The following is a 22,468-nucleotide window of genomic DNA, read 5'->3' on the forward strand; positions in this document are numbered from 1 at the left end:
TGAGAAATGGGGAAAAAGCATATCGCCTCCAGAGAAATGAAAGACTGATAACACTACTATATGTTAAAAAAAGCCACAGCCTAAAATGCAACAATTAAAAGTCAAGGAACTAAATGAGGAAAAAGCAGGTTAAAATCTATGAGCATCTGTTGTCATTTTATCAGGGTATCTCAGCACCTGAAGTTGCAGATGATGGTAAAACCATCAGCTAAAATGAACACATCCACTCCCAGTACAGCTATTTATGAACTCATCTTTCAGGTAATACAGACCAAACTTGAGGTTTACTAAACAGGATAAGGCTTTATAGGCTCCTAGGCAAACCATGAGATTTATATATTATTTTTTTCTTGTAAGAGGCAGAATCAGACCATGCTCAAAAACAAATTTCTTTTTAGACTCCTTCCTTCATAAAATACAGAACAGGGGAAAAAAGCAGGTTATTCTAAACACTAGAAACAGCTAACTTTCACAGTCTATTTTCCTCTCCTACATTAAAATGATTCAAAATGGAATTTGCTAGCAGAAAATCAGACCTAACTGCATTACAACAACAACTTCTGGAATCAAATCCCTCTTTGCAGGCATTTAGGCATATGTAACTAGAGCTTAGCTCTTTATTTGTAGAGAAATAAAAACAGAAATAGAGTCGGCACATAAAAAGCAAGCACAATCTGATATTTGTTTTGTGTAAACTCAGATCAGCAAAGGTGGTTATTAAAACTATACGTTACCTCAGAATCCTCTTGTACAAGCACAGACAATCAACACTAAGAACAAGAAACTATTCTGGAATATAAGATACCTTTGTATTGGCATAACTATATAGCAGCAAGTGCACTGGCATAACTATTTCAATTAAAAAAAAATAAATACTTATTAAATCACACCTTTGCCATACAGGTGCATCTCCCAGATTTCCAGCTATTACAAGTTACCTTACAGCAAACAAAACTAGAGGTCTAGCAGATGTTTTGGGTGGGAATCCTATGGTATATAAGCCCTGTTTTGTTCTGGAGTAAGACAATCACTCAGCCTCTGGGGTCTACATCTCAGACATGACCAGTTAGTAGAAACAGGACATTTTAGCCTGAATTAGGCTATTTTCTCTCACATACTGTTCCTCTACAGAATGTACTTGTAAAGAATGGAGCATTCCCATGGAATGAACAATTTTAGACCAGAAATATCACTCTGGCTATGTACTGAGGCCCAGGTCCTGTTGACTTTGAAAGGGCTATGGATGCTCAACAACATTTTGAAAATCAAGTCACTTGTATAACTACAAGCTCAAGAGCTTAACACTGGGCATCCAGCTTCTTTGGAGATGACAGAGGCAGAAGGACCCACTGATCTTCCACTTTGAGCTCTCTCATTACACACAGTAAACATTTGAAATGGTTACTCACAGTATGAGTTCAGACTGCAGCATGTCTTGAATTGGGCAAAGCCCAATTCTTGACTTAAGAATCAACACTGATGAAGAGCCATATGCTGATGAATTGCTGTGCTGCTTTATTACCCTCCTTGGTAAAAGCATGTGCTATAAGTCTAGCGTACACTCATCTAGCATCAACACACAGTAATCAGATCTTGTTATACACTTCAGCTTAATAGATACAAGAGCTCTCCATCACCAAATTTCAATTCCCTCTATATGTAATTCACACACTAAGCTATGTGGCACTGTGTTGAACACAGCATACAGAGTTCCTAGACTTTTTACTCTTCCCAGTTCTTTAGCCTTTCTTATGGGTCTCCCTTGATTGCCCTCCATGTACTCAGCTTTCCTGAAGTGTTAGCAGCCAGACCTGGAAACTGTATTGCTGTAAGGATCCCATCAAGATGGCAGATATGGAAATATCATTTCTCCAGTCCTACATGAGTGTACTCCCTAGGGATTGTATTAGTCCTTCTGGTCACACTAGCACTCCCGAAGCGCTTCACAAGCAGTCTCCCTCATCCTTTTTATGACCCGTACTCTTATAGGCATGAGTAATTTAGTTGTACTGAAATGCCTGTTGTCTGGTACATCCATGTTACTACGTAATGTACTGTCTCCACTTCAATGGCAACTCAGGAGCAAAGTCTTCTCCACTATTGGCTTCTGAGGTTTTTACTAACTTTAACTAACTGTTTTTTTCTAACTAACTGTTCTCTAACTTTTCCCAACTCTTAGCCACAATTTTTATGTCCTACGAACTAATTTGCCACATCACTTTTGTCAACACTGAATGTGGCTCCTTTAAAGCTGCTATTAGTCATCTTGATTTTGTCACAGGCAATACAACTGAAGCTTTTCAACAAAATTGATATAAAAAAGAATTTCTCGATGCAACAAAGCATCCCAGCGCTATTGACCATTTGGATGATTACAGTTTTGGAAGAGCAGGGACTGGGGGCTCTTCCTTCTGCCTTTTTTGCATCCCCTGCCCCTGACAATCTAACTTCTCTTGGCAGAGCAGACAGAGTAAGCACAATATACCACTGGATGCTTCTGTAGAGCTGAGACCCACAGGGAAGGGGAGCAGCAGCTACTGAAACAGAGCTGGCAATCACTGACACCATCCAAATGTTGCGTGACAATCAGACCAAATAATATTATGGACACTTACCATAAATCAAGCTCTCTGGGAAATGGGAGTAGAGGGCTGGGTACAGCAGCAGAGACTATGGCATAAGATGAAACATAGGCACCACAACGTTACGATAGCATCAGTGACAAATAAAGCTGATATCAAGCTGTATTGCTCATGTTTAGAAGGTTTTTTCACCCATTTGATCTTTATATATATCATGTGGAAACAAGATTGCCAAATCATAGGCCTTCTATGTCTACTTAAACTCAACTAGCTTTTAGCGGTCTGCCTATTCCTCTTTGCTGGTCAGAATGAAGCCAACATATAAATCCCCTGCTAAGGATGTAGTATTTTAGGAGGATGTTTTATTGCTGACAAAGTATGATTTCCAGCTTGCCAGGATGGGAATGAAATGCAACACAATGGAACAGCTCCCCCAACCCTTTACTAATAGAGAAAGGCTTCACAAAGGGTCATCCTCTTCCTCACTGCAAAACCATGGTTTGCAGAGACACCAGCCCATTCCCCATCCTGCTCTTTCATGGCTACAGCATCAATCGATATGCATCCATCAGAAACTGCTTCTAGGTTCCCAAGCAGCAAGTGCCACTTCTGACAGATGGCTCCTCCTCCCCTCATCTGCTCTTAAATAGGTTATAAACATGGATTTTAACACTCCCATCATGCAAATCATTCCCACCAGATTTCTGTTCTATTGACTAGGTTGAATTCAAGCCCATAAATGTGCCATTCTCTTTCTTGTTGTTTATTACCCCAGGTTCCTTGCATGGGTGTGTAAACATTTAAAAAAAAATAATAAAAAAAATCTTTACATTCCCTGATGGCTTGATTAATTTTGTTCTTGACATCTTGATTTTTTGCTAAATGAGTGCTCATTTGTTCCTGTTCCACCTTCCTTGTTCGTTACTATTTTAATGCCTGATACACTACTTCATTCACTCATCTTTGGGGCTTATGAAGTCTCTGGATACAAGAAGCTCTCCAAGTCTCAAATTTCTACTGTTGTGGGGCTGAGCTTTGAAAAGAGGTCCCTGGAATCCATTTTCACAAGGAGAATACACATCTTTGGAACACAGTTACCACAGGGAACACAGAAGAGCCACACAGAGACAGCTTTTCCTGATGTGCTCAAAGTGATCATACCAGGACATACAGCTGTAGGACTAACCTCAGCATTAGGCTGCTTGTAATTCAAAAGGCTGCAAGTTAGCATGCCTTAGAAAGTTACACACATGAGTGGGACATGATAACTGGCAGTATATGTACTTTCAGCTGTTTACAAATGTGATAGTTTATTCAAACTATCCTTAAGGAAAAAAAAACCATATAAAAAAAAAAGAAAAAAACCCAAAACCAAAATAAAACAAATCACCAACAAAAAAACAACGCTACAAGAGCACAAACTAAGGTTTCTACTTACTAAAATTCACTGTCCCTAGAAATGGCTAAAGAAGACCCCATGCCCACAAAAAGAAAAAAGGCCAAAACCACAAAGTTGTGCAGTCCTACTTTTTTTTTTTTTTTAACATATGGAATCACAAGACTGGCTGTGGAGTTCAAACATCCTCGCTGCACTGAAACGTGCCAGTCAAGTAATACTATAAGACACAGAGCTAGGGGCAAGGCAGAGTGGGGGGAATCCAGACTTGGGAATATACAGGGAACACGTCATGAAGGAATACTTGCAACTCAAGCCTGACTCCCTGGGCATTGGTCAAAGTTTCATTAACGTGCATGTCTTCTCATTTAAAACAGAACTGGACAACAAAAATACATGAGGCTTTACACTTCATACCAAATGGTTTTATTTTCCCAATGTTAAATGTACCAAGATTGGCTGATACAGAACAAGAATGAACAAACCTCAAGGAAAAAAGTAAAAAAAAAAAAAAACCACTGAGTTTTTGATGATGCAATTGTGTTTTCTCTTTGTGAACATCTGAGAGAAGCATTCATTCATATTCTGAATGGGAAAAGGCAACTGAAACAGGTGGTCTATTACTAGATCCATTAAACAAGAGATTTATGCATTACATATCCATCTTGAGGCAATTAGGCTGATCATTTTTTTCCTCTTTTATGGCTTCATTGAAAACTTCTGGCAATAAAGCAATTAAAAAGTAACTATCCAAGCATTTATCTATGATATCAAAGACAACCAGCCTTCCTTTTATCAGAAAAAAGCTGCTTCACTTTCCATCCTTAGAACGTACAAATTTAGAGGCAATATTCACTGTTAAGACAGTGGCATAATGCTGCCATTGTCCAAAGTCTGAATGGTGAATGATGGGGTATGGACTTGCTAAATCATTGTTTGCTTTCTATTTTGGAAAATGATTCTCTTAAGTTTGACTTTAATCTCACAAGGCACAGGAACAGCAAGCAGAGAAATGAAGTTGCCATAAAATTAATCTTGAAGTAACCTCCTTGCTGCATGTGCTGCAAAGGGCACTTGGAGCTTTGGGTTTCTACAGACACTGTCCTCATAGGTGAGCACAAAATCTGCAAGGAATAATGATTTTCAAAACTGAAGTTGATGTGACATATGGATTCAGTCAGACACTAAAACATAAAAGGATGGCTCCATTAAGATGCTGGTGCCACAAAGCTATCTTTTTAGAGGTGCTTCACATGAATGGTGGAAGCCAGTCTGTGACACAGGCCAACAGGCCCCACAGCCTCATCTCTCCCAAGAAGAGGTGACTGTAGTCCTCATAGTCCTCCCCCCAAAAAATCTCACTTTGTAGATTCTTTCCTAAACTTAAGTCGAAGTTAGTTCTATCTGTCAGGAATTCAGATAATCCAGACACTGGGCACATGCCAATTGAGAGCGGACTACAGAGACTGATGTAGTTGCTTCAGTTCTAAGTACCTGCCATGGCTGCAAGATTGTACCTGAGCATGGCCTGGAAGTGACTCCTTGAAAGTCATGGGACAAAATGGTTATTTCCTCATTCTCTGTAGGAACAACTCCATCTACTTTACAAAAGATAAAAGGAGGCCCTTGTGCCCACAATCACTGCAGTGATTCAGGTGCTTGGTCAGAGCAGAGCAGGCACCCAGGGTGCCAAGTGGCTGTGCAAGTCCTCACCTTTTCCTCTGTGAGGAAGATCCGCAACTCAGTAACTTCTCTTCTCCAAAAGTGGCAAGCAAAGAAGGAAAAAACGATGTTCAAAGAACACTGAAACAAACAGAAGCTTGTTTAAGTGAGCTGCTTCTGCTCCTAGGAGCTGCCCTTCCCCTGCCCTCTTGCAGTATGACAAAAAGAAATGCTCCATAATGCAGGAGCTCTGAAAAGCAGGCCAGAAACAGTCTGAGATGAACAGTTTGAATATCACAGTGGTAAAAAGATAAATCGGTTTCAGGCCTTCAGTTTGGTGCAGTTAAAAGTAATGTCCACAGTGTTCATTGGGCTCAAGCAACAAATATGAACATCCAAAGCAATGAACCCAACCTGCCACATGTGCCAGTAAGCCTTGCTCGTGCACAGGCCCAGCTTTCTCTTTCAGGCCACTGAACAGTAGTTTTCTTCTGTTTGCTTTGTCCATCTCCTGTGGGTGATTGGAACTGCAATGTTGGAAATCCCAAGCATCTGAAAAGGTTTTAAGCATAAACCCCAAGTCCCCAAACCCAAGTCCTTTGATACCAGAAACTATACTTACCACTTCCTGCAGTCTGGCTCACTCACTAGTAAGACAAATGCAAAATGAGTTAAATCACCCAAATTCCACTGGCTCAAATGTTGAAAAGTTCCCAGCCATACCTACATGTTTCATGATTTCCTTATATTCCTTAAGGGGTCATAAACATTTAAAGGACCTGAGGATGGAAACCAAAAAAGCTTCACTTGGACCTATTGGACTGAGTCCAGAGGAGGGCTACAAAAACAGTCAGAGGGCTGGAACACCTCTCCTATGAGGAAAGGCTGAGGGAGTTGGGGTTGTTCAGCCTGGAGAAGAGAAGGCTCTGGCAAGACCTTATTGCGGCCTTTCAGTACATAAAGGGCGCTTATAAGAAAGACGGGGACAAGCTTTTCAGTATGGCCTGTAGCAACAGGACAAGGGATAATGGTTTTAAACTAAAAGAGGGTAGATTTAGACCAGATATAAGGAAGGAATTTTTTACAATGAGGGTGGTGAAACGCTGGTACAGGTTGCCCAGAGAGGTGGTAGATGCCCCATCCCTGGAAACATTCAAGGTCAAGTTGGACAGGGCTCTGAGCAACCTGATCTAGTTGAAGGTGTCACTGCTTATTGCAGGGGGGTTGAACTAGATGACCTTTAAAGGTCCCTTCCAACCCAAACTATTCTATGATTCTATGATTTTGGGCACTACAGATGATTACATCTCTCCGACCACACAGACTGATATATGCTAATAGCAAAGATCAGAAGCATAGTTAAGAAGCAGACAAATGAAAGCCATTTTAATAATTTGATTATGGAATTTAAATTAATGGCAATTAAATGGTCTACAGAAAATAGGAAGACGGAAGATGATGTACTCTGCCAAATTCATCAACATCTTGGGATTTTACCACGAGTCTCAATCTTTTTAAAATCTCCAGCTTCTTAAATCATAACACAATGGTTACTGAACCAGGAAGGATCTTAAGAGATCAGTTCATCCATCCCTAGCTCCTTAGGCTGGTCAACTATGAGTAAGCTAGCAACACCCAGCTCCATTCTTCTACTGCCACTCTCAGTAAATGATTATACAGTCTGTTCTCTACCATGTGGATAGTGAGATGTGGGATGACCTGTGAAGCCAACAATCCGTTAACATGGGCACTGTGGGATATACTGTGGGAAATGGAGAAGCCGGATAGTATTTTTGAAAGTGTAGTTCTAATGATGTACTTATAGGTAGAGTGCAATCTGCAGTTACAAGAAACAAAAGGCAAAAAAACCCTTGAGTCTGATATGTAAGTCAGTCTTGTGATTTATAGATATCCAATTCATGACTTCTGAAAGCTGATAATTTTTTGTATCCTAAAAAGCAGTGTGCACAGTCACACAATATTCTGTAGGATTAACCATGCTACTAAACCCAGCAATTACAAACCAGTTTATTGCATTCAGTTCAGAGGTAGAGCGATAGCAGGGCATACGTTGCAAACGGAGCTCTTGGTCTTGTTCCACCCTACGTTAGATAAGTTCAGTAAGTTCTGGAAGTACTGCAGCATGTTGTGAATGATGGATGAAATGAAAAACCTCTGCTCAGTGCACAGCTAGTAGCCAACTCCCTTCTGTGCAGCATCACTTGCTTTCAAGGTACTTAATATGCAACTTTGGTGAGAGACATTCAGAAAATCCCAGTGAGCCCAGATGTCTCAAAAATAAAAATAGAACATTGCAATTTTGTCCCAGGGCTTCAGTAGTTTTTATTCAATTTTAATTTTATTTTTGCCTATCTCTATCCAGTGACCTCCCTTGTCATGGTGCATTACGGACTCAAAACATAAACATCTACCACTGCTGGTTGCTAAGTCACGGAAGAGGTTTAAGGGTCTGGTTGCTTCATCTCTCACTAAGCAGACAGAGTTTGCACTGTATGAATACTTCTTTTTGAAAATGTAATTTAAGAATTAATAAGTGGTGAATACTCGGCTCCATCACATTTTTTAATCAGGGGCCGCAGTATCCCATTGTTTTCTTAGCACTCTGGGTAGTTCAATTTCTATAAAACATAAATCAAACCACAAGCAGTTTGGATTGGCTTCCACTGATCTGACTTACCATCAAATACAATCTGCTGGGCAGAATTACCATGAAGGATGAAAGATTTGGGAATTGTATCTTGTTAACAAGCAGCACAGGTTTGCTTACAAAAATTTACAGCAAAGTTTAAGTCACAGCTTCACTTTTGCTGGGATAGAGGTTTGCTTCTCCCTGGCTATATTATTATGCTGTTTCAGGTTATTGGATTGGGTAGATGGTCAGCTGCTTTACTGCTGCTGAAAGGTTAAAATTGCAAAAATCTTGCTATTTTATTGCTTTGTCTCTCTAGTCCCTCACTCCTGCCTGCTTGCTGTTATCATCAATTTATTATTACATGTAATAACTGCATAGCAGACAATATATTACTTACTACATGCAGAGGTCAGAAGAAGTTGCTTTATTCTTGTCTAAGTACAATGGCCTCTAGCTGTAACCCCATTAGGAATGTTTAATAAGAAAAGCAATAAAACAGTTTAATAACTGAATCCACTTCTACTGCATCTCTATAGTTAGTAGTGGGGCACGGAAGGAAGAAAAAAGAATTAGCTCTATCACCACTATTTCTCCCACTAGGCTGTTTCCTTCAAAGGAGAAGGCAGGATATTATTTAGAGATTACATAGTGTAATAGCTTTATTTACTCCTTTATTGGCACCGTAAGGCACAGCAATAAGCCTTTATACACAGAATTTATTACTAGATCTGGAATTTCAATCTAAAGATACAAAATTTTCCTGAGGAAGAACAGTGAGTGCACTGTCTTAACTGTTGCCCATATGCCAGGCTCCCTTCAAAGCCCATAGGCAAACAGCGCAAGGCACATATGTAGTACACTGGAAACGTGTGATGCAAGGTTTGCATGGATCAGCTGTCCAGGCTCCTTTTAGCTGACAAGGTGGTGCTGACTGCCAGGTGTCAGGAAGGTGTTTCTGTTCCTCCCACCAGCATCCAAGCTCACTAAAAAGGTTTGGGCACTTTTCTGGAGCCATCATTAAAGCGCCATCCACCATGGGAATGCCCTGGGTGCTACACTGATCCATCACTGTTTACCATTCAGCCAATGTGGCATTTTAGTAACACCCAGCTCTAAAAATGTGTTTATTTTTATGTACATATCAAAGCCCTGACTGCTTTATTTGCTTGGAAGGGAGGGCGGAACTGTTCCAGCAGACTTTCTATTTTCCACCAATTCCCTCAAGAAGGATATTAAGGGTAGAGAACAGAGTGGGTAATTCCCATCTCTGGGTGGAAAATGAGTCAGACTAGTTATGCAATAGAGATTTTCACTGATTAAGAAGGATGCTATATTCAGGTAGACAACTGGCCAGAAACAGATGCTATTTGTGGGCATAACTGAGCATTAGCAAATTGGCTGTTTATTAAAACAGGTGTTTGTGGGGACTCACGTGTCCAACACGGCAGATGTGGCATTCTGCTGAGAGATCACGTTAGAGAACATCGGTTTACTTCGCAGTTACACTTACGCTTCAACTGAGTTGATGCAGTAACTAAATTAGATTCAACAGAGTCAGCATCGTCTTTGAAAAATGGTGATTTCAATCAGAGATATAGCAAGAAAATACAAGTTTTTACTCACACCAGCTGTTCTGTTGCCCACTTTTGATCTCATAATCACTCATTATTGTCTGGTCAAAAAACCTACTGTTTAAAAAAGTTTCTCTGGCTTCCATTAAAGCAACAGCAACAACAAAACCACCAAGCAACAGTCCCTCCCAGCCCCCCCTTCCAGAATTCCCAAAGAACTAGACAAAATATACCCTATTCATTCCATCAAAAACAGGAACGCAAGGAGAGCAATGGCTTCACAGTCTGAAATTTAGCTAGTGTCAGAGCAGGAACACTACATTGTCACTATGAGACCATGCATCTTTTCTTACAGGAGACATCACGCTTATTGATACTTGAGTGCTAGGTCTCTTTAAAGGTTTCAGCATTTTGAAGACATTGGCAACAAGCTAGGTTGATCAGATATTCTGAGTTTAAATTATGTTCTGACAATTGTTTTCTATTCTGAGTCAAAATGAAAAAATTCTTGAACTTCCAGCGACAAGAAGATGCTATGCCCTTTTCCTGATCTGTTTCTATGCCAAATTAGTAAAAAAACCAACAAACAAAAACCAAAAAAACAACCAAACAAAAAAAACCCCACCAAACTTCATTTTGGAAGTTTACATCATTGTATTATTTATTTAATTATTTAAAAGACATGCCACAGTGGCAGTAGTGTATCATACCATGCCAAACATACCAGGTTGTGTCATTTTTTGATACAACAAAAGACAATTATTCTACATTTTTTATAAACGTTAATGATGGGTGCTTCTTCACACAACCAAACACACCTCCTATAGACAGAAGTACCGTTGGCTTGTTTTACAACAGAACACCATGAACTAGACTGGGCCTGGCTATCTCAGTGTTGTTTTAGCATCACTGTTCATAATTTAGACCCTCAGCTACTCCCATTTGTCACTTAATCTTTGCTGTCCCAAAAGTCAACATACACCAAACTTCTCCTAACAGACCTCCCTAAACATTTAAAGTGATGTTTCTGAATATGATGCACTTTTGAGATGGTTATGTAGGATCACAGTATCTCAATTCAAGAATACTAATTGCCACAGAAATTTCCCAAAGCTCTCTCAATCAAGAGATCTTTGTAATTTTATTTAAAGTTGTCTTATAAACAAGATGAATGGAGACTCTGAAGGGGATTTCGGTGCTGAGACGGTAAGGTAAATAACTGGAACAGGAAACAAGACAATGATATATAACCATATTTACAAGTTAGTTATAGAGGAGCCTTACATCACACAGGAAAAAATGAATCTGCAAGGTCATTTTTGCAGAAACATTGGTAAAACACCTCACTACACAGTTGGCACAGAATATTGTACAAGACAGGTGTGAACCAAGGACCTCATACAAAATTAGCACACAAATCGATGCTTGCAAATTCCCAGGGAGGACTTACTGGTGTCTCTTCTTAAAAAAGCTATTCTAAAATAATCTAACACAACCATGCCTATTATGATACACTACAGGTTGTAATTCGCCTGTGGATTTCCTGTTTTTTGGTTTGGTTTTTTGTTTGTTTGTTTTTTGGTTTTTTTTTTTTACAGGCAAACCTACAGCTTATAACCCCCAAATGCTTGCTGAAAATTTAGGTGTTTGAAATCACAAGTTTGTTTAAGAGTCTTCTGGCTGAAGTGGCATTTCATAAAAGAGAGGTCAGGCTGTGAAGGGATGTGCTGGATTGTGAGAAGCTGAGGTTTGAAATCCCGAAACCGAGAGTAGCATGCTTGCCTGCATCTGAATAAGTGCTCAAATGCAACAGATCCCTTCTGAGAGGCAATGTGCCCACACTGTGAATAACAATTTGATATCTCCACACCACTCGCTTTGCCAGATGATATTTAGAAAAGCTAAACCTCAATCCTAAATAAAAGCGCTTGGTCAATGATCCTTAGTAAAGCAGATTTCTTATTGCATACAGTGCAGTCTCCACAACTGAAGTTTCCAGAGTAAAGCATGAAAGGCAGATGAATTCAGATAAAATTAAACCACAAATATCCACTGCACTTAAAAATGAAACCTTCTGCTTACTCTATATGCATTCACTTCACTGGGGTAAATGCTCAAATGTTCCAGCAAAGCAGTTTTCTGCCTGCAATGTTTATTAATATCAACCATTTGAATGATAGGCTGCAGAATATTATCTATAAATTTGATTTCAAATTCGTCAATGCAGATCAGGAAATCATTAAAAAGAGTTAACAGTAATGTAATCAGGAAACAGAAAGCTTGATTTGATCAGCCTGCCCAATCAAAGCAGCTTTACTTTTCAAATCCTGCTTATTCAGGGCTTAGCAACAAACTATTCAAAATAGTGTGTCAAGTCCAGAAGAATTTAGAGAACATATCCAAGAAAAGATTCCCATGGACAATCTTTCCCTTCATAAAAAGAGACAAAATTTACAGAATACATTGTTTGATTTTATTTACTCTGGTCACTGTCCTGGTTTCAGCTGGGATAGAGTTAATTTTCTTTCTAGTAGCTGGTATAGCATTATGTTTTGGGTTCAGTATGAGAAGAATGTTGATAACACACTGATGTTTTCAGTTGTTGCTAAGTAGTGTTTAGACTAAGTCAAGGATTTTTCAGCTTCTGATGCCCAGCCAGGGAGAAGGCTGGAGGGGCACAAGAAGTTGGGAGGGGACACAGCCAGGACAGCTGACCCCAACTGGCCAGAGGGGTATTCCATACCATGTGATGTCATGTCTAGTATATAAACTGGGAGGAGTTGGCCTGGGGGGATCGCTGCTTGGGAACTAACTGGGCATTGGTCAGTGAGTGGTGAGCAATTGCATTGTGCATCACTTGTTTTGTATATTCCAATTCTTTTACTATTATTATTGTCATTTTATTATTATTGTTATCATTGTTATTTTCTTCCTTTCTGTCGTATTAAACTGTCTTTATCTCAACCCATGAGTTTTACTTTTTCTTTCCCCGATTCTCTCCCCCATCCCACTGGGTGGGGGGGGAGTGAGGGAGCAGCTGCATGGTGCTTAGTTACTGGCTGGTGTTAAACCATGACAGTCACTAGCAGTGAAAAAGCACACTTAATACACCAGTTGCTTTAAAAAAAAATAAAAATTACTGCATCTTAAGCATTTAAATTCTCAACTCAAACCACCAAGCCTGATTAGAGAAATGTGGAAAACGCTTTGAGTTTGCAAAGAATTATGTAACACTTGACCAGTAGGGCATGTAGCACCATTTGCAAACTTCAGCACTGAGATTATAGCAGTGGCATATGCAGTCCCCTTACATCACTGCTAGATACAAACTGAAATTTACTTATGCCTTTTAATTAATGTGGCATGCAAGACCATCACTGAAATTTTTATTTGAGCAAAATAAAGCATGCTTAAAGAATTAAGTGTATAATCCTACGCTCCTCTGAGCTGAAGTAACTACACACCTGACTGTGCACCAAAGCAATCTCGGTGTATGTTTTCATGACTAATCATACTCATTTGTTCATAGGACTAGGGCCAAGCATGTTAAAATTAATAAGCTTCCCATATAGTATAAGCAGATAACAAAAACATAGTATTAGGAAGTTACAGTCATCATTTACTGTGAGGCCGGTTTGTTAAACTAAAAACACGTGGTAGAAAACAGTGGGCCTCTGCTGCCTTTCCACAGATTACTGCTTTCTATATTTTTATTTTCCAGCTGATTAAGGGTACTGAGAAGTCATGTGACATCTGTCTTCAGTAGGTAATAAAGGTATCTCCTCATTTCAAGAGAAATCTTACTTTGACTATCTTTCCTTCAGTCTTCATTGGACTGAAATGTCTAACATGAGTACAGTAAACGAACCTAGTTTTAATGGTCGAAGTTCAATTACCTAATACAAGCTATTTGTTTCTGTAGGATAGAGACAAACGCAAGGGTATCGAGGATGAAGTTAAGAGCAACATTTGTCAGACATGGATTAAATGAAGCAAAGATTTGGTGAGTAGAATTCCATCTCATTTCTTTTGAAGGACTATGACAGCTTTGATTTTCACAGCCACTAAGATCATGACATTACAATACTGAAATTTTAAGAAATAAAAATTATACCATCATTCTTCATTTTCTACACTGTTGCCTTTGGAACAGATTACAAAGTACAATTCTCTGTTATTTTTCAGTAAAGAAGGAAAAATCATGAGAACAGTTAGTCTAGATTTTAATGTTCACTGCCCACTGAACAGCAGCACTGTGATGCATGACCCTGACCTTTTGCAGCCCAGTATATTTTGACTGTTTGCCCACTCGGCTCCATCCCTACATTTTAGTGAGGCCGTAAACAAGAGATGTGGAATGGCATGCCCAGCAAATCACAGAATGCTGAAAAGGTCAAAATAGTAGTGCCGAATGTTTCTACTCTGTAATTTACAGAATATATGAGGCATTCAGGCATTCACAGCCTAATAACTCATTCATGTGACAAACACTGTAGAGAGAATGTAAAATGGCAGAACATGAATTCCTTCCAGTGACAATGTTTCTAACAAGCATGGAAAATGGTGCAAACTTTGCCCTGTGGTTCTCTTTTCTGGAACATTAATATTGCCTGACTTTCAATGCACAATAGTATATGTCTGTGGACTGTGCAGTCAAATGTCTCTGTGTTTGCAATAATGCTCGGAACCCAAAAGGTAAGGTCCTTGAGGAAAAAATCAAAAATCCTGGTCAAAGTCTTTTTTATCTGTTCTCCTCCCACTTCTCAGAGCACTTCCCCAATACCAGGTGATTTTATTGTCACAACATTCCTGGAAACTAGAAAAGTACTATCCTCACTTTAAAAGAGGACATAGAGTCCAGGCCAAGGTCAGGAGAACTATGGTGGAACAAAAAAATGCACAGCTCTTATCAACAGTCCTAATCCCCTGCTCTCCACTAAGACCATCTTTTCTATTTTCTGTCCCGTGGGCTGAGTATTTTTGCAGAAACAAACTTGTGCCTATTTCTCAGATGCAAGTCAAACACAGTAAATCTAGAAACCAAAGAGATCCTTTAGCCAAGTTCAGCATAGCATAGCTGCGTATCTGTGGCTGTTGAAGTGATGGTTGTATTTGTTAATGATCGCTTAGTCCTAGCGAAGTGCTGAAGATGCATGACCTGGACACCCCCCACACAACGGTCACCACTTTCAGAGAAAGTTTTACTGGTGCAAGATGATTTGAGGCATTCCTCAATCATCATAAGTTAGGTAATGCCCTTGGATGAATGCCATTGAACAACTGTAAGCCAGGATATACTGGAGTGTTTCTTCTTTACTACTTTCTTGTAATAAAAAGAACACAACAGATTCATCTAAAGTGTTGCTGTTGCAAACCTAACTGCAAGGGTATCTATCTGACATCAATTAATCATTTTTTTTCTATAAAGACAGTGTCATTTTGTCCTCAGAGTATATATAAAATTGATCTAATGACCACTGAAATCAACATAAGCAATAAATAGTTTACAGAAGTACCAAAGAAAAATTTGGAAAGTGCCAAATCTTCCTTTCTGACATATCTGTGCCAATCTTATGGATTTCAATGGATGTAAAAACCATGGATCAGTAGCCAGAACTTGGCCGTATCTTTCCAAGTCCATTAAAACAAAAGAAAGAAGTGTGTCAATAAACTGTTCTCTGCTTCACAGATGTAAATCTGGATTAACCATACAAAAGGCAAAACAACTGTGGATTTATACCAGCTGAACAACAGATCCCAGCCTCAAGTCTCTGAAGTACAGCATTTCACCATTATCCCTGAGAGAAGCAGGGATATTAACAGCGTACCAAATTAGCATCAAAGCATTAGCGGTAATACACTTAGGGTATTTAGGGAACTACTTCTAAACCTAAATGTCAGACAATTTGTCTCTGATATTCCCTGCAGATTAGTACAAAATGATTGTAATGGATGCAAATCCTGCCTCCTTTCATACAGGCACGTATGGCTGAAATAGCTGTGGAGCTGTATCCCTTGTGCTGCAGAGGAAGGCAGGTCCTAAAGAATATACCCCCCCGGTTTCTCTTCATTGCCTAGTGAAAATTGCTCCTTCACGTATTTCTGCGTAGGAACATGAAGCTTTTGGTATTACAGTCTGCACTGCTGGGAGGAAATGATTTTCCAGCACCAAGTCTGGAGTCTTTTACACAGCAAGCCTGTAACCTCTTGAAGGGAAGGGAATAGTGTATGAGGTTTGGTCTCCCATGGGAAGGAAGGGGATCTCTCAATTTATCTGTGGGAGGAGGTGGGTGCAGTGGACAGCCCTGGATGGCTGGAAGAAGGTGTGGAGGAGACAACAGTTAGGGTACCAGCTTGCTACTCCAGACAGCAACAGTGCATAGGGGACAGGCTGTAAGACGGAGGTGCAGCGTGGGGAGAACTGGGATGGAGGGGATCAAATTTTTGCTGGTGTTTGGCATGGAGGGGACACTAACCATGTCTTCTCCGCCTTTAGTCCCACCTCCCCTCTGCTCTGTCTTTCAGTGCACACAGACCTAGATCCCTGGTGTGGGGGTAGAAGTTATTCCACCCAGACAGAATAAGGCAGTAGGATATGCTACGATTTGGGGCAAGACTGTCACCCATTCCACACTCAGACCTTGCACGAGGAAAGATCAACTGAGTCTCTACGGACAACTTTTGGTCTTCTCTCTGTAGGGTACTCAGTGCACAATTTAACCACTTGGATGGGGCACCAGAAGCCACTACTCCACTTAAAGTACTATTACTTTTAATAATATTTACAGACTATTCTGATAGGAAAAGGGGTTGTATCTTGAAAAGTTGGATTCAACAGAAAAAAATTGGTATTGCTGATTGTTATTGTATTTCCCAACCAGAAGAAATACAGTGTACATATAGGTAATATCATCTCCTATCAAGGCTGTTCTTTATAAGGCTCTGGTTTCATATGCTTATGATTTTGTACTGATTGATCTGTTAGGTGAAATCAAAGCTGAGATATTATTTAATTATCTTAATTAGAGCTTTTTAATTTTGGAAAACGGGAAGGGGGAGGGATCTATATCAAAAACATCAGACATTCCCACAGAATGGGTGAAGAGAATGGGGAAAAAAGATATTTCCTTCCTTCCATCCCCCTTCTTTTCACCCTAAGAGAAGGGACATCCAATCTGATGGCAAATAGTCGCTATACAAGACATCCCCAGGAAAATCCTCCAGAGTCTAATCAGGCTATAAGCTTTCAGAAGAGTCAGTCTGAACATGTTCTGTGGTGACTCAGGCATCAGCTGTGGAAGCCCAGCACAATTCCATGCCCACATCTCCACATCTCGCTCCCACTGGGCTCTGAAAACTCCTTGCAAATGTGTATTTGGGCTGCCACCACTTTTCATACAGAGTGACAAGAGAATCTCAACAGAAAAGGCAGGGAGGGAAAAAAAAAATTGAAAAAAATTCTGCAGCCCTGTCTCCTCCTTGCCCTCTACGCTTTAGTTTTATCCTCTTCAGACATCCTTTCTTGGTCTCAGCTTCATCTTTCTCCCAATTCAGCCTCTTTGCTCACTCAGGGCCCATTTGGGTCACGTCACCTCTGATTCCTCAAGGTTTGTCTCTTCTGTGCTGCCCCAGCTGAGCAGAGGGAGCACGAGCAGCATAGGGAGAGGGCTACTGACCTCAGAGAGCCGCAAAGCTCTGGATTTGGCCCAGCTCACAGAAACCCAGATCTCCATCTGAGAGCCCCTGCTAAGCCCTAGGCTGGAGAATGCCTGGTGGAAGCTAAGGGAAAGAAAGGCAGAGGGGTAGCATGTAGCTACCATTTTCTAAGAGACCTGTTTTTCATATATACCTGCTACATTCCTGAGTAGTCATCATATGTGAACATTTAATCAAACAGCAAATCAAAGGCACGCACACAACACTCAGAGGCCTGACCACAGCAGAGTATCAGTGCTCTTTTCACACTGCAAACACACTAATGAGAATTCCTTCCTAAGTTTGCTTTCAAATCACTTGCTCTGTTTGAATTACTTTACAGTTCAAAATTTCTGTAGTGTTTTTTGTACAAGATTGCCACTCTATTCAACTAAGATGTACATCAAATACCTGTATCTTTAAATATGAAGAAAGCATGATTTAATCAGCAAATCAGTAATGACAGACACTGCTGGATTGTCTTGAATAGACAGACTTGGAATGAAATGGATGTCTCTGAAAGATCTTGCAGATTTATTTTTTTTTTTAATCTTTATTACTTATTTTTAAGATGAAAACTGAGGCCTCAGTGAAAATTAAGACTGTGGACAGTGAATGTAGTATCTTAAAAATGTCAGTAAATGCATAGATTTTCACTTCCCAAACAACTCCTTCCAGCCAGTGCTTCAAACAAAAAAGACATTTTTTTTAAAACTATTTTTATTTTATTCCCATACCTGTCAGCAGATGTAACTTTGTATATTCCCTTGCACTTGTTTTACAGTAGCTCTATTGATCTGCTTAATAACTAGTCCCAAGGAATTGGAATGTTAAATCTTCTAGAAGCAAAATCTTTCTGAACAGGTCAGCTATTAGGAAAATTGAGAATCCTCATAAACTATGTGTTTTCTTTCCTCAGCATCTTCAGAAGCAGAGAAACTACCATGACAAAAGTGAGTTAAACCCCTTGACATTTTCCCTGTTCAGTAAATGAATTAACATAGATGTTTCTTGTTTTGTTTTCTAAGACTCCTGCTACATTTCTTAAGTAAATGCCTGAAAACAAAACCAGTACACAGTTGAAAAGCAATGATATATTCAATTAATATAGACACAAATATGCAAACACTCATTCCAGTCTCAACTAACTCATTCATAAGGAAAAAGCTAACTTGACATTGCAGTCACTGTAATATATGGTACAGAATTAACAGACAGACTTAGCTTCTATTTTGGTACTGTATTCTTAGCTTTTTTGATACTCTGTGGAACACACAAGCGTAAAATAGCAGCCATGGTGCAAGCTAGATTACTCTGGGAGCTGCTTGTACATAGACTAGCTAGACAGAGCTCCTACAAGATCCTTACAGATCCTTGTCCAGCCAAGAATCAGCAGAGCACAATTGTGCATCCTTTCTTCTGCAAATGCTTATGTCCCTGCTGTGCTGCTTTTACACCAGCTGAGAGCTGGCAGTGCAATAACTCACAGCTACCTATGTATCAGTCAGATTTTGGCTCCTTGGTGCTACCGGAATTGTGCAAAGGAGCTAGTTCAGAGAAGAAACGTACTCTGTAATCATGTAATCAAAACACAAAGGATTGGTTATCTTTCTTTCCATGTTCTCAAAGCACTAAGAGTGAACAAAGTTAGCTGGAGAAGAATTTAAAAAGTAAATTAAGAAATCAGCAGAGTGATGTACCAACATGTCATCTTAACAGTTAACAGCACAGCATGCTCCACTTACTGTCAAAACAGCTGTATGTGAAAATAGATAACAGATCTTTAAAACTTACTGCACCACAGCCTCAAGACTTCTGACTGAGGTTTTGATCTTTACTTTTCTAAATCACATAAGTATCACTACATAAGTAGTTCTCTAACCTCAGGGATTTGGTATGAACAATCCATATACATGCTTAGGTTTATATGGTCAATGAAAGCAACAGCAAGTTCCTGCTCTAAACAAAGGGGTCTTTGAACAACTACTTTGAATCACAGCAGCATAAGCTTTAATAAATTCACATTCAGAGCTTTACATGGGAGATAGTCATATTTTACAAACAGAGTTTGTAGGAGTATAGAGTTATGGCACAAAATTCTTCAAATGCAATCTTAAGGGCCTTCTGCTAGAGCCACACCATCTCCTAGGCAGAAGACCTATATGTATTTTGGCTCACAGTAACAAATTTGATTTTAATGTCATGAAGATAAATCAGGGATATCTTTTTTTCAGAAAGAATTATCAGATTAATGTCATTATTTGCAAAAACATATACTATATAGTACAAATAAACATTATTTGTAAAAACCAAGATTTAATAAGATTAAATGTGCTGCATACTAGGCAATCAAGAGCTATTACTACATTGACCCCACCGCAAAGAGCTAGAAAACAAATTTTTTTTAGTTTTGTTTTTATGACAAGGAAGCAGCAAATGAACAATGAAAAAAAAAATCTGTCATTATTTTCTAGGTCGGCCCGGAGATAAAGTGATTATCTGACCTGGTAAAGCATCTGAGACAGTGAAATTGTTTTGGACTATTTCTCTAGTCCTCTGGGATGCTCTTTTGTCCTCCTGTCAACCCTCCTCTCTTTGGCTCTGTTTCTCCAGCACAAGCAAATATGGAAAACAAGAAAGAAGCTAATTCCAGTTTCTGCTTCTCTCTAACCTTGACGGGGTTGGTTTTGATGTCTGTCACATTCCAAAGGAAAACAGAAAAAGCAAAAAGTATATTCATGCTCCTTAAGAAGAACAAGGCAGGCTCTGGACCACGTTTGAAGCCTGAAGGAACTCTTTTATCCACTGTCAATAAGAATTGTGCATACCTATTTTCATTTGAACCTTCTTATAAAAGCTGAAAGCCAAAAGGTGAACACTGAAGTCTGCAACAAGGTCAAATAAGCTGCTAAATAGTTAGGCCACTGCCTAGAGTTCTAGGAAGATTTTGCATTGCGTTGTGCTAACCATTAAGGATAAAGACAGTAAATAATTATTAATCTCCTCTGCTTATAGAGCAAAGACAGCTATTTCTTTAAAGATTAGTTTTTCAATAGAAATCTAAAATAATCTCTGCAAAACAAGTAGATGGATTAAACTCCATTTCTTTTGTAGTATAGTGGCACGTTCATACTTGCACAACCACTGGAAAAAGCAGTCATATTGGGTGATTTGACTCCATGGGCTAAAAGCCCTGTAAAACACAGAAACTTTGCTTTGATTTCTAATAAAATACTGAAGAATGTCACTTGTTCAAAACTCCTAGGAGCTTAACAAGATTTCAGAAAAGTATTCCAGCAGATGACCTTACATACAACTTTCTCCTCCGTTACTTTGCTGCAATCAAATCATTCGCTTTCCTGCAAAGCTCTAGTACATCGTGAGGGTCTGGCAGCATACTGCAGGGGTCAGCACAGCCTCCCAGCCCAAAGCTGCAGGTGGCCTCCACAAGATGAAGGTGCTCCCTGGAATTTTCTGGCTCTATCTATTTGCTATTTAAAATCAAGAGGGAAATCAATGAACTTCATTGTATGTTAAAGAAATAAGTTCAGGTTCTTTCATATGCATTAATCTCTTACATACAATATGAATATGGTTTAGTGGCAATAAACAAACCCATTAACATATCAGAAAAAAAGCACCATATGTAAATTCCCTGATCTTAGGGGACAACTAATGGATTACATTCCAGCATATAAAGATGCAAGATTTATATTTCCCTCTAGAGATATTCCAAAATCCTATTACTGAGCCATATCTCCAAGGAGAGGAGGGGGGTTGTTTGTTTTCTTTTTTTTTTAATCAAACCTCTTTTTAATCAGTCAGAACAAAATGTTTTCATGCAGAAAAAAGAAGAAATTCAGTGCAAAACCAAGAGTCCTGATGGAACAGGGAAAATTGGAAGAGAAAATGAAGATGGAATAAAAATGCAGGAAACAAAGATGTGTACTCTGTGAGTGCCTTTATTACACAGATGTATGCAGGGACAGTTTGCTCCCAAAGGAAATCATTAGAAAGTTGACTTTTAAGAAGCTGGACCAGGAGAATGAATTCAGCTTTTTGGGCTGATCCAAACTTCAACGACTGTGTTTTGCTGTTAATTCTGGTGTGCCTTTGACTATGGCTTCAGACCCATTTTGTGTTTTCTTCTTTTAGGGCCAATTTCTGCTCAGCTACAAACATGTGAATCCTGTGGTGGGGAACCTGAGTATGCACATACACTCCTGTCTGCAGAGCACTGGCTGCTTCCCGGATCTACCGCTGTCTTCCCTGTGCAAGCCCTTACAGACTCCTGAGGCTATTCAGGTATATGAGAGAAAGCTAATCTTTAAGATTAGCTAAGGTCACAAATAATTCATATTCTCACGACAATTCAACAACCACATTCAAGAATTTAAGGCCCATTTTTAAATACTTCATAGCATCCTAAATGCTTCACTGAAATTGTTAGGCACCTGGTTTAAGAACAAGGATGTGCCTTTGTACTCAGCTCAAGTAGGACCCTGTAGAGTTTCACAAAAACAAACAAACAGCTCTACCACAATGTTATCAGCCCACTTAAAATGTTTCTTTCTGACCCTGCTTGCCTTTAAACTCAATTCCACCACTGAATCCTAGCCAGCTTTGGTATGAAAGGAAGAAGAGAGTCAAGCTCAAGAAGGAAAGTGCCACAGCTTCAGCACAGGGTGAATAATCCACATCTACAACACATCTCTTGTGATTTAAGCTCATGGTGCTACAGTCCTCAACAGCAACTCCAATTCTACCTCTGAAAATTGGAGATCTATTTGCAAGTCACTGAAAAAAACCCTCTGGAACTTCAAAGCCAAGCAGTTCTTTCAGCACCAATATGCCCCACAGTTCCCCAAAGTTAGCAGAACTCTCTAAGAGTAGAGTTTCTCAACATGAG

General features: G+C 39.5%; 1 protein-coding gene across 1 annotated transcript in view; it reads right to left on the reverse strand.

Annotated features, from left to right (window-relative positions):
- Nucleotides 1–22,468, reverse strand: part of IL1RAPL2 (interleukin 1 receptor accessory protein-like 2) — a 387,096-nt gene that overhangs the window by 89,773 nt on the left and 274,855 nt on the right. The window lies entirely within an intron of this gene.

The sequence above is a fragment of the Haliaeetus leucocephalus genome, unplaced genomic scaffold, assembly GCF_000737465.1.
Source record: "Haliaeetus leucocephalus isolate CR32 unplaced genomic scaffold, Haliaeetus_leucocephalus-4.0 Scaffold262, whole genome shotgun sequence".
NCBI lineage: Eukaryota > Metazoa > Chordata > Aves > Accipitriformes > Accipitridae > Haliaeetus > Haliaeetus leucocephalus.